The sequence below is a fragment of the Ochotona princeps genome, chromosome 10 (genome assembly GCF_030435755.1).
Source record: "Ochotona princeps isolate mOchPri1 chromosome 10, mOchPri1.hap1, whole genome shotgun sequence".
In the NCBI taxonomy this organism is placed as follows: domain Eukaryota; kingdom Metazoa; phylum Chordata; class Mammalia; order Lagomorpha; family Ochotonidae; genus Ochotona; species Ochotona princeps.
In genome coordinates, this window is record NC_080841.1 from 77,756,253 (window position 1) to 77,770,013 (window position 13,761).

The 13,761-nt window shown below is 41.9% G+C and overlaps 1 protein-coding gene across 1 annotated transcript in view; it reads left to right on the forward strand.

The window, feature by feature from the left end:
• The first annotated feature begins 1,092 nt into the window (after window positions 1-1,092).
• The window catches only part of LOC131481335 (zinc finger protein 569-like), a 38,143-nt gene continuing 25,474 nt past the window's right edge, over window positions 1,093-13,761 (forward strand). The window contains exon 1 of the mRNA XM_058669754.1: window positions 1,093-1,227. The gene's annotated coding sequence lies outside the window, so the exon portion shown is untranslated. The remainder of the gene's footprint in view (window positions 1,228-13,761) is intronic.

Consider the following 13,761-nt stretch of genomic DNA (forward strand, 5'->3'; position numbering starts at 1 on the left):
TGGGTGCTACAGAAAAATAAATGATTCTTATAAAAAATTAGTCCAAGTCATTAAAAAGGACACACCATGTAAATAATCAATTTCAGGAATATGAACAACATCATCCTTCATAAAACATGGAAGCTTTCATTAGATTAGAACAGAATTTTCTGAAATATTTACGAGTAAGATATTTTAAAACAGAAACCAAAAGCCACAAATTGTGGAAACCAAGTCACTGAAATACATGTATTTCATAAGCAGGAAACACAAACACAATGTTTACCACATATAACACTTGAAAGTCTTTCTTTGGATGAAATTTTGACAAGCCTTCTCACTTGGTTTCTTAAGTATTATTGTGAATATATAATCACAATTTCCTATCTGTGAATTTAAACACAGATAGGAAATGGTAGCATAGTGGCAGATTATCAAAATATATTACTACAATAATTTATTGATTAATATATTGTAGCATAGTGGCAGAATTATCAATATATACTAATGGGCCTTTTACGCAAACCAAACATAAACTGATGAGAGAATCAAGCAAGATTTCCAGGTACGAGATCAAGATATACAATCAAGTTACTATGTACCTCTAAGAAACAATGTGGAGCAATATGAAAATTTAAAAATATATGGAAAAGGAAATGATCGTCAGAGAAGTGAGATTAAAAGGTTAATTTATACTGAATTTTCAGTTCTGTATATTAAAAGGCGTATTACCTAACGTCAAAAAGCCACTACAATGACGTACCGGAATCTATTGTATACTCTGTGATTTGTAATTTGAGACTGTTGTCACACATTTTTGGGATTATAGATTTGAACAGGATGCTAAAGCAGAGAGGAGAGGCCAGGAGGTGGACTGATGTGAGAGGCGACAGCGGCCCCTGCTGTTAGAAGGCTCAAGCTGCAAGAGAGAAGGCCCCTTCCCGCCTGAGGTGAAGCCCCGTTCCTCACTCCCCCTCCCTCCAGAATCCTAGCTGACTGCCCCTTTACCCCTTGTGCTTCTGATTGGCTGCGCATTTTCTGACGTGCTCATGGTCTATGGGGACGGTCCAATCACCGCGCGCGGGAAGCCCTGTGGTAGCATGCTGGAGGTTGTTGTTGGGCGCCTCCATCGCCACGTTGCTGGTTGTGCTGGTGGAGAGGCGCAGGTGGCTGAGCCAGTGCTGCCCTGTGAGCTCCCTCCCCACAGGAGCCTCTGCAGGACCCCCGACTCGTGAGAAGCTGGGAAGGGTGAGTGTGTGAGAGCATCTCCTGAGGCCCCGGGGCGGGCGGGCGGGGGCCAGGAGGAAGCCCTTGGGGTCCGCACTCTGCAGCACTGACCTTGAACACTAGGCCTCCCAGTTGAACCCATTGTGCAGTGAGGAGGTGGGAGTGTCCGGGGACAATTCGACCTTCATGTTGGGCAGGATTTCCTTTTTATTGTTTAAAGGTCTTGACTTGGGGCCCGGCACCGTGGCCTGGCGGCTAAGGTCCTCGCCTTGAACGCCCCAGGATCCCATATAGTCCCCGGTTCTAATCCCGGCAGCTCCATTTCCCATCCAGCTCCCTGCTTGTGCCCTGAGAAAGCAGTGGAGGACGGCCCAAAACTTTGGGACCCTGCACCTGCGTGGGAGACCCGGAGGAGGTTCCAGGTTTCCGGCATCGGATTGGCGCGCACCGGCCCGTTTCGGCTCAGTTGGGGAGTGAATCATCGGATGGAAGATCTTCCTTTCTGTCTCTCCTCTGTGTATATCCGGCTTTCCAATAATAATAATAAAAAAAAAAATCTTAAAAAGAAAAAAAGGTCTTGACTTGAGCCACAGCATCTGAAGCCCGCAGCTGAGTCCTCAGTGAAGCTCCTCCTAAGGGTCTGGGGCAGTTTTCTTGTTGCTGACACCAGAGCAGCACAGACTCCAGCAGTTAGAACAAACAGCCTTGTTTTCCTCCGAGTTTTGCTGCAAGGTTGAGGGGCAGCATGTGGTGCTGGCGCTGTGCTTGGCAGAGGCCTGGGGTGGCACAGCGACCTTGTAGACAAGCCAAGGGAGTGCACGGGGACTCACGCAAAGGGGCTTCTCTAGAAGAACCTGAGGAAGAAGCTGTTAAGGCAGCACTACTGATTTATCCTGATGACTTCTGCTATGTTGTCACCCATTCCCTTAAGTCTCATGATTGGGATTAAATGTCCCATGAGTTGTAGAGGGAATAATTCAGGCTCAGCAAAGAGCATTAGGCAGGGAGCAAATCTCTGAATGTCCAGAACTCTTGCCTCAATGCCAAGTGCTGCTCTCTGTCCTGAAAAATCACAACACTATGCACTATTTGCTGCAAGATACAATTCAGTAAATTGTCTTTTTTTTTTTCTATCTCATGAAATAATCATTAGCTCTTTAGAAGCACTGTTTGCTGTGAACAGTAGCCATTGGAGAAAAGCAGTGAATGGCCACCTGACACAGCACAGGAAGACCTCACTGCCCTGTGTGGGTGTGTGTGACAGTGGTTAAGATGACATTGGGACTCCTGTGTCTCCCTCAGAATGCCTGGGTTTCAGTTCCATGCAAATGCAGTGTGCAGCTACTGCCCAGGCTGGGAGGCAGCAGACAGTGGCTTGGGTAGCAGTGTGCAAAACCTGACATATTTATTTTCAACTTGTGATCCTCTATTGAAACTTTTACATGGTCCTCACTACCTCTTTTTGCTTTTCTGAGTTTCAAAATACTCTGTAACAAAAAGCATGACTAAATTATCCTCTGGTTCACTCATTACCCCTGGAGGAGAGCAGTAGATTGGGGGTTTCCATTCAGAGTGGCAGCTGATGCCCTTAAACTTGAGGACATCTGTTGTTTTCCATTTCTATTTAATATAGCTAAGCCCCTCGGAGCTTTGCTAATTCAGAGCTCCATTCCTTGGTGACATATTAATGTCATCTAGAGAAATGATTGATGCACTCTGAGTTCTCTCAGCCTTGGCTACCTAGGGAGTAAAACCTTGGCAAAGGCCCAGGTAAATCCTAGGGTAGTGAGCTTGGGATACACAGCAGTTTCATTTTGCATCCACAAGTTGCTTTAGTCAGAGGATAATTTGTACCTAGAAAGAATCTTTGTGAAGGTGAAGTGTTGGTGGCCTAGAAAACTTAACAGTTTGTGAGTGTATTTGTGACTGGTTTCATAAGTTATTTCAGTGAATATTTGCAGTGGTCCTATTCTGGTGGCAGAAAGGGTAAAAAAAAATGTGAATATATTTGACTGGTTTAATAAAAAGTTAATATTATTTGTGTTCAATATCTGGGAGAAGGGTCTGTTTTAAATTTAATTTTATTTTTACTGGAAAGCAGGTATACAGAGAGGAGCAGAGACAGAGAGGAAGACCTTCTGTTCATTGATTCAATCCCCAAGTGACTGCAAAGGCCTGAGCAGCGCTGATCCAAGCCAGGAACCCAGATTCTGGTTCTTAGTCTCCCATGTGGGTGCAGGGTCCCAGCGCTTTGGTCTGTTGTGAGCTGCTTTCTCAGGCCACGGGCAGGGAGTTGAATGGGAAGCCGGGTCACCAGTATTAGTACTGGCATCTACATGATATCCTGACCGCTGCAAGGAGTGGATTTTAGCAGCTAGGATACTGCTCTGAGCCCTCTACATAACTTCTGAAAGGGGACAGAAGACCTGAAAAAGCAGACACCTGCTATCCACTAACATTAACCTGCACCTGTATATAGAGATTGAGCCTTGACCCTGAGGCCTCTGCTAATTGCAGATGATGAAATAATTGAATTGTGTTGTGATTAGTTGTTGGTAGTAAATTGTTATTGAGCAAAAATAGCACAAATGATGTTATAAAACCAGTCTCAGTGAACGCAACCTTAAGTTGTAGTTAAATGTTCTGCATCAGAGAGCTAAAATGCTGGAGGAGACACTGCAGGCTGTGAGGAGTTCCTGGACCCACACTGCCATATTTTTGGCTGCTTAGGATTCCCTCAGTTAGTGCAGTGAGCCCCCCTGGGCACTGTGTCCTCAGTGAGAGTGATCCCCAAGGCCTGGGAACATGGGGAAGCTGCCGAGTGTGGGTCTGCCTGTGAAGTGTAAGCAGGCTGCTTCCCAGAGCTCATTCTCGGTCATGTCCTGGTGCTTGGATTTCCAGTTTGCTCACTTAGGCAGGAATGCTGTGCCCTGATTGGGATGTTACATCTTTGCTCTCTTGCATGGAACCTGAGTTTATGCAATGATCTCACAGAAAGAAAAGTAAATTCTTGACAACTTTATTTCTGTAATTTTTCAGTGAGACTGTAAACAATATCAGCTGCGTACCTATCGAGAAAATGCCTTTGTCAATTCATGTCTCAGTCTCTCTGATCTTCCATCCCCAGAGGTGACTAAGTCCTAGTACTGTCTGACAATTGATGTTTGTGATTCCGTAAACTGAAGTTTTTTTAAAGTGTTATGGTATGGTAAATAAATCTTCAAAATATGTCTTTGTTTATTTTAAGAAAATTTTGTGTGGTTTATTTGTGTATGTTCAAATGAGAATTCAAGTAAGAGACAGGGCCCAGCAAGGTGGCCTAGCAGCTGATGTCCTTGCATAGAGCACTGCGTGATCCCATATGGGTGCAGATTCTAATCCCTGTGGCCCCGCCTCCCATCCAGCTCCCTTCTTGTGGCCTGAGAAAGCAGTTGAGGATGGCCCAAAGCCTTGGGACCCTGCATCCATGTGGGAGACCCGGAAGAGCTCCTGGCTTCAGGTTGGCACAGCTGAACAGTGACCTCACAGCCATTGCAGTCACCTGTGGAGTAAATTAGTGGACAGACTATATTTCTGTCTTTTCTCTTCTGTCTCTCTCTCTATGTATATATATGTGACTTTGTGATAAAAATTAATAAATCTTTAAAGAAAAATAGGAGGCTGTGATCATCTTCCCACTGGTTCACTATGCAGGTGGCTAAAATAGCTAGTGCTGCACCAAGCTGAGTCCAGGGGCCTGCAGCTTCCTCCAGGGCTTGCATGTGGGTGATCAGGGCCCAGGCACTTGGATGATCTTACACTGCTTTTCCCAGGAGGTGAACAGAGAGCTGGGCTGGAAGTGAAACAGCTGATTCCATATGGGATGCTGGTGTTGCAGTTGGCAGCTTTATACGTTATACCCCAATGCTGGCCTTTGCTTTAGTTTTTGATGTGATGACAGTACTTGTCTTGGTTTTTATTTCTCATATGCTAATTCATTGCAAATGTTTTGCATATAACACAATATTATGTTACAGACTGTGCATAAATTCTGAAGTGTATGAAGTATTTGTAGAGTGGAAGGATTACAGTCCAACATTTCCTCCATGTACACTTATTTTGAGTTTCTCTAGGATTTGGATTGACTTTATTTTCTTCATGTAGTGTTAGCTGAGATCTCTGACCACATTGCTCAGTAGCTGTTCCCACTGGCTGGGCACTGATACTGAAGCATTAACTTGTCCTGATTACTGCCAGTCGGTGTGCACCTTCCCTTGCTGTTCTATGAGAATTTCCTTTAAAGAATGTGCTGCTCTATTTAGAATCACTGGGAAGAAGCATGTGGTCCTGAAAACTGTGTGTGAAACACTGCACTAAACATCCATGCCAATTCTTGTTTTTAAATTATTTCTTTTTGTCTTCTGATTTTAAAAAATCTTATTAGTATATTTCATTTATAAAATTTATGGAGAGTGATCTACCATCTGCTGGTTAACTCCTTAAATTCCTGCAAGATTGTGACAAAGTTGAGGCAAAAACAGGAACCAGGAACTAAATCTGTGTCCATTTTAGGAGGTGAAAAGACTCGCATACTTGAGAAATTTCTTGCTTGCATCCAGAGAGTATGCTAGCAACAAGATGGAATTTGTTGTGGAGCCATAACACAAACACAGGAAGTCCAGTGCAGGTTGAGCGTCTCTTAACCAGTTTCTCATCCACTCTATTAGATGTCCACATCTCCTCATTCTAACTGAATATTTTAGATGGTGCATATTCTGTCCTCTATGAAGATATCAAGGATGTATCTCCTGAATTTGTGGGTGTTTCCATAGAGTTGGTAAAGTATATTTACAAATAATCTAAACCCAATTGTAAATAACACTGTCTCATTTCTGTAGAATTTCAGGTATACTCCCAATTTCTTGAGAAGTTCAGGAATGGTCTCAACTGTTTTCTCCTATGCTGTGTGTAATTTTTGTCATTCTTTTTACTTAATATCAAGAGCAACAATCTTGTTCATTTTTAGTAGTATCCTTTTGAATAAAGAAGTATATGTTAAAAGGCATCAGAATGGAGAAAGTGAATGTTTGTACCGTCATTTGGTGTCAAACACTTTCAGCAACCCAACATTCAAAAATCATGTTGTACTTTTTGATTAATTTTTCTATTATTTGTTGAAAAGCATGTGAGGGGCATCATTTGTAGTGTGATGTTCACGTTCTGATGTGGTTCCCTGCTAGTGTGCTTGGGAGATAGCAGAAAATGTGTCAGTTCCTTGGACACCTGCATCCCTGCGGAGGATCAGAATGGAGTTGAGGCTCCTGGTTTTGACCTGGACCTTGCTGCCTCTTGTGGCCACATGGGGAGTAAACAAATGGAGCTAAGATCTGTCTGTCTGTCTTTGGCTCTTGCTGTGTAATTTTCACGTTTAAGCAAATAAATGAATTGATTTAAATAATCAAAATGTGGGAGTAAGGAAAATCCCAGGGACTATGGAAATTTATCATAAAATGATAATAATGAAAGATGAAAAAATTTAATTAAGATTATATAAAATCCTGGGAAAAGAAAAGAACCTAGCATGATAGCCTAGTTGCTACAGTCCCAATCTTGCATGTGTCAGGGCACAAGTTCTTGTCCCGGCTGCTCCAATTACTATCCAGCTCTCTGCTTGTGACCTGGGAAAGAGTAGAAGACAGCCCAAAGTCTTGAGACCCTGCATGTGCATGAGAGACCCAGAAGAAGCTCTTGGATCCTGGCTTCAGGTCAGCTCAACTCTAGCTGTTGTGGCCATGTGGGCAGTGAACCAGTGGATGGGAAGTCTTTCTCTCTTGTCTCCTCTCTGTAAATCTGAATTTCCAGTGAAAATGAATAAATACTGTACAAAACAAAAATAGAATAAAGAATTTAAAAAGCACTAAATGTGTTTTATACTGTGTAGATCCGGACAGTTTAAATTTTTTAGATATTGTTGCTGTGAAGGGATGATTCTGATTTCTTTTTTTTTTTTTAAAGATTTATTTATTTTATTACAAAGTCAGATATACAGAGAGGAGGAAAGACAGAGGAAGGAAGATCCTCCATCCAATGATTCACTCCCCAAGTGAGCCACAACGGCTGGTGTGTGCCGATCCAAAACTGGGAACCAGGAATTTTCTGGGTCTCCCATGCGGGTGCAGGGTCCCAAAGCTTTGAGTCGTCCTCGACCACTTTCCCAGGCCACAAGCAGGGAGCTGGATGGGAAGTGGAACTGTCTGGATTAGAACTGATGCCCATATGGGGTCCTGGGGCATGCACTGCGAGGACTTTAGCCACTAGGCCACATTGCCAGGCCGGGATGATTCTGATTTCTAAAACTTCTACATAATTTTGATCACGAAGTACTTCAATACTATTGCAAGGTACAGTGCAGTGTTTGTGTACATATACAGCCTAAGCTGAGTAAACCAGGTGCCCAGGCTTTCCATGTATCTTTGCTTTTACGGAAAACAGGGTGCTCCATCTAGTTTTCTGCATAAGCTTATCCTGTTGTGAACTGTAGTCACCACACACTGGGACGGGACACTGGATCCTGTTCCTTCTGTCTCACTTTCTTTGCTCCCTGTTCTACCTCCTTCCTTTCCCCAGGCCTCACTCTTCTCAGTCTGTAATAAGCACCACTCAAAGTGCAGCTGGGAGTTTTTGACTTATATATATATATACAACATGCTAGATCTATTTGTACATTTTCCTGATTTTATTCTATCCAGTTTCATTTCTTTTACAGCGAATAACAATATTTTGTTTTTAGTGGCTGAATACAGTCTTGGTGTCCATTAGGTTTCATTATCAACAAAATCAGGGAAAAAGTATTCAAAAGCAAATAAAGCTGAGTCTCTTGATTCCAATTTCGGTGCATTTTATTTCCTTCTGTTATTTACTTTCTTTGGGAAAATATTAAACAACAGTGAAAAGTTGACATCCTTATTTGATTGTGGATCTTGTAAGAAATATACCAGTATACCTCAGTTGATGTATATTTGAATATTTGTAGGTTTGCTCAACTTGTCTGTGTACATTATTGTAAAATAAATGTAGCATTTTACTGAATGTTTTCAGAAAGATGGTTTTAATAATGTTATCCTTCATCCTGCTTGTGTGAAGCATTTGGTGTGTTGATTTGCATTTGTGGCCCTATTTTCTACATCCTCAGGCTACATACGCTTTGATTATCATGTGTGCATTGAATGGTGCTGTTGAATTCACTTTATGTGTAATATGTGAGGAAATTTTACTGGTTTATGATATTTTTGAAGTTTTTTTTATATCTTTTTAATATTCCTCTCATTTTATGATACTGCAGCATATTCCCTTATGCCCTCCTCAAACCACTCCCCCCCACCTAGTTCCTCTTACTAACATTTAGTTCTTCATACTCAGTCATATGTCCAACATTGTGGGCATGGACAATTGCAGAGAGTCCAGAATCCTATTGTCAAGATATAGTAAACAATTTTGTTGTAAGTCCAGCTTTGTCTGGAAATAGAGATGCATCCATTCTGTTCTCGCACTGCCCATCTGAGATCTGCTGCCCTGTCTCTGCTCCTGGTCATATCAATCGGACGAGCAGGACAGACAGGTCTTTGTCTGGGTTCACCTCCTGAGCTCCCAATGAAAGTCCCTCCCCTCCTGGTTGCTGGTGGATTTCCAGCTGCTGGTGGAGTTCAGATCGCCATGCTGCTGGAGTATCAGTCACTGCAACACCACACCATTTTGTCCGCTGCTGTCCTGTGTCTGTCAGTCTCCAGGTACCCCTCTGCTGTTGTTCTGTCCTTTCCTATTTCCTGGAATATGTCCTCTCTGCTTCACCCTGATTAAATGATCTTCCGTCCATTTAAATATGTCCTCAAAGAATTCTGCCATCTTGATTATCTTGGTTTATGATTTTTTAAAACTAGACTTCTAGGGTATGAAGTTATTTTATAAAGAACATTAAGAAATAAATACACTGAAGTCTAATCACGCTACAATGGAGATTGCATTTTGACTGAGCAATTACATTGTGTTTGTCAATTTGAAACACAGTCATATGTAACTTAAGTCACCCACTGTTGATTCAGTCTAGTTTTGGAATCTAAATATTGTTAGGCCCAGGATAAATTTGGAACTGTTTTTTTCCCTTTCAATGGTTTACAATAATTCTAGAAAATTTGGTGTTAATTTGGTAGAATTTAGTAATGGAAACACCTGCTGTTGACCTTTGGCTGAAGGCATTTTAATTCTGATTCATTGTTACTTACTGTTAATTTTGTCAGGTTTTTAGTGTCTTTCTGATTCACTTTGGTAGGCTAATACTAAGTATCCAGAAATGATGAACAACTTATTTGGTTATAATTGCTGTTGGTAATCTCTAGTGATCCATTGTATTTCTTTTTTTCTTTCCAGTAAAGATCAATTTTGTCAATAGGAAAGGCAGAGTTACAGAGAAAGAGAGAGAGTTAGAATGCAAGACCTCCATCGGCTTTATCCCTCTCCAAGTGACTGCAATGGCTAAAGTAGGACCAGGTTGAAAGCAGGAGTCAGTGAATTCTTCCAGTTCCCCCACATCAGCACGCAGACTCAAGCCCTTGGGACATCCTCTGAATTCCAACATGCATTAGCAGGGACCTGGATCAGAAATGAAGCAACCAGGACTTGGATTGGCATTCACATGGGATTGTGGCAGAACCCACCTGGTCCAAATAGCTCTGATCACTATACTTCTGTGAAAGCAGTTTTAATGTGTTCCTTTTCTACTTTTACATACATAAATCTGTCTTTTATCTTTCTTTTTTAGATTTTTTTATTTTAAAGATTTATTTTTATTGTAAAGTCATATATATATATATTAGGAGAGACAGAGAAATAACTTCTTTCTGCTCATTTACTCCTCAGGTGGCTGCAACGGCCTGAGCTGTGTCAATCTGAAACCTTGAGCCTGGAGCACTTCTGGGTCCCCCCCACAGGTCCAGGATCCTAAGGTTTTAGCCATCCTCAACTGCTTTCTTAGGCCACAAGCAGGGAGCTGGATGGGAAGTGGGGCTTCTGGGATTACAACCTGTGTCTATATTGGATCCTGGTGCCTTCAAGACGAGGTCTTTAGCCACTAGACCACTGCACAGGGCCCTAGATTTTAATTTTTTAATTTTTTTTTAAGATTTTATTGTTTTTGGAAAGCCGGATATACAGAGAGGAGGAGAGACAGAGAGGAAGATCTTCCATTCGATGTTTCACTCCCCAAGTGAGCCGCAACGGGCTGGTACACGCCGATCCGATGCCAGGACCAGGAACCTCTTCCAGGTCTCCCATGTGGGTGCAGTGTCCCAAAGCTTTGGGCTGTCCTCGACTGCTTTTCCAGGCCACAAGCAGGGAGCTGGATGGGAAGTGGAGCTGCCGGGACTAGAACCGGTGCCCATATGAGGACCCGGGGCTTTCAAGGTGAGGACTTTAGCTGCTAGGCCACACTGCCCAGCCCTAGATTTTATTCTTATTGCAAATAAGATATACAAAGTCGTGGAAAGACAGAGAAGAATGTTTCCCATCCATTGATTCTCTCCCCAAGTGGCCACAGCAGCATGAGCAGCACTGATCCATAACCACGAGCCAGGAGCTTCTTCTGGGTCTCCCACACAGGTCCATGGTTGTAAGGTTTTGGGCCATCCTTGACTGTTTTCCCAAGCCACAGCAGGGAGCTGGATGAGAAACGGGGCTGCCCGGTTTAGAACCGGCGCCCATATGTATCTTGGCATTTGCAAGGTGAGGACTTTAGCCCCTAGTCTACCCTGCAGGGCCTTAATTTTTCTTAATCTAGCTAAAGGTTTATTAATTTTGTCTTTAAAAAATTCAGTGTTTCCATTGTCTTCAGTATTGCTTAATATAGTTAATTCATTTCATTTCTTCACCAATCATTATTTTGAATTTCCTGTAACTACTCCTAGGTTGTTTTGTTTTGTTTTGTTTTCTTGTTCTTTAAATTTTTCTGGGACTTTGAAATCAGTAATTAAGTTGCTTATTTGACTTTGTTGTTGCTGTTGTTATTTTAAGTGTTAGGTATCTAAAGTCATAACCTTTGGTTTCTATATTGCTCTGATAGTGGGTTCTTTCTCATTGGCAATAAGAAGTATAGTGGAAAATAGGAGTGTACCATGGTTGCCATAAAAATACACTATAGAATGTCTGTCTTGAATCACAGTAATGCATTTCTTGAGTTTCTAATGGATTGAAAGCTTAAGAAAAGGTGGTATTAGATTTGGTTTCTGCTGAGGTCCCTCCCTGGCCAACTCACAGCCTCCACCTTCCTGTACCCTCACGTGGTGTTTCCTGTGTCCATGTGCATCCTTTTCTAAAGGAACCTAAGGCATTTTGAAACATTCTCAGTTACCATAGTTTCTGGCAGTTCCCTTCTTTAAAAAACGTATTTGAAGAAAATTCCAAGATTTGGTCAAGGCAGGGAGACTTAGTGTTATTTGATGCTAGAACTGGTTCCTCCCTGATCTGCATTCCAGGCAATTGCAACTGAGAACACAGCCCTCCACCTCCTGCTGACTGCCAGCAGATGACATCTCTGCTTTTTCTGTGCTCAGTTGCCTGTTGCCAGAACCCTGCTCTCCTGAGTCATGCTGAGAGGTATGGGCCCAGGGCCTGCCAGTTTGATGAGGCTCTTGATTGATCTTGAGGGTGAATCTCTAGAGAAGCAGCACATTTGCAGTGACTTTGGACTGGAAGTATTAAAGGTATTACGGAGAAGTCCAGAGAGGACTGGTTTTCTTTTCTTTTTTCTTTTCTTTTCTTCAAAATAAACATTCTTTTAAAATGTATTTTTATTTGAAAGGCAGCATTACAGAAAAAGAAACAGAAAGAAGAAGTGACAGAGAGGGATCTTCCATCTGGTGGTTCCCTCCCTAACTGTCCTCACTAGCTGAAGGTGTGCTGGTGCTAGTTAAGAGCTTGGAGTTTATCCTAGCCTTCCACACAAGCACAGGTGCTCAAAGACTTGGACCATCCTTACTTCTTTCCTAGCCATTAGCAGGGAGCTGGATTGCAAGCACAACGGCCCAAGATGAAGCAGCATCCATATGGGATGACAGCACAGATGGTGGATGCTTAGCCACAGGATGCTGCTGCCATCTTGTTGTGTGTTTTTGTTTTGGAGGCCAGGACAGACAGCATGTAAAGATTACTGTCAGAAGCTGGTTTCCTACCCAAATTGTTGTACCATATTAGATTAAGTTAAAACTGGGAACTAATGAGGCAAGTATGGCAGTACAGCATGTTTACTACGTGATATGTATACCCATGGTATCCTTCAAGATTGCTAGCATAGGATTTGGCTACTACTAATTAGCAACTTCCTGGATAGACAGCAAAAATGTCCCACCAAACTGGGTTTCTAGCTATCCCTATGGGAGCATGGATGCAATTCCTCATTTCTACCTTTGGCTTGAGTCATCTGTATACCTGACTTTTTCCAAATAATAATAAAAATCTGTAAAAAAAAAAGAGTTCCTCCTTTCTAATTTTGGCTTGACTCAGCTTGGCGCTTGTAAGTGTAGGTAGCATGAACCACCAGATGTAAGCTCTGCTTGCATTTCAAATAAATAAATATTTGTTACTAGCTGGAAGCTATGTGTTAAATCTAAGTATTCAACATAACGGAAATGTCTGCTTGAACTTCATATTTCAGTGATGTCCCAGGGTGGATTTGTGCAGGCAGGTAGAATGGAATTAGGCATGGTACTTGCATTCAAACCAGGCACTCTGGGTTGTATTGCTCCCAAGCAGAAACTTTACTACTGTGATCAACTCTAATAGTTTTTACAAGGTTTAAATAGGTAAAAATTGATGGTGGTGCTTCAGCTATATATTGGCAGTGAAAAACTGGGGAAATGGAGACTCTATGAAGGACCGTGTCAACCAGTGGGTTCTGCAGCAATTTCTTCGTGCTTGGAATGGTGGGATTAGCTGCAATTCATAACTGTTCAACTATCAAAAACACTTGAGCAACACCTCGGAGCATGCTACACATAAAGGACCTGGGATGGGTGGGAGACTGGGTGGGGCTTCTCCCTTACAATCCCCCTTTACCTCAGATACATGAAGGAAACAATGTGGAAATAACAGTCTTACCCACTTTCCTGTAGCCCTTGAACCTTTTTACCCTAATTAACTATGTAAAGATTGTCAAAAATATAACTTAAAAAATGGAGAAAAAGAAAGGCTTTGCAGAAAAAAAAATTGATGATGGTGATGGTCATAATCGAAAAACAATGAATTTAATTTGTAAATTTTGTGTTGAGTTCTTAGGTGATTTTTAGCACTGTAAATGGAGAAAATAAATCATTTTAAAAATTTCAGGTGCATTTTACTAGGTCAAACTTCAATCTGCATTAAATGTGATTTTCCTCTATAGGGTATTCTGCATTTGAATATAAATGTAAGCATAAGGCATACCACACATCAGTGACATGAGTTACAGTGATTATTTCAGGTCCAGAGTTTTTGGGGAAAGGGAACATTAATGTGCTTGTCTTTGAAGAAAAGTTTATAAGATGAAGTAAT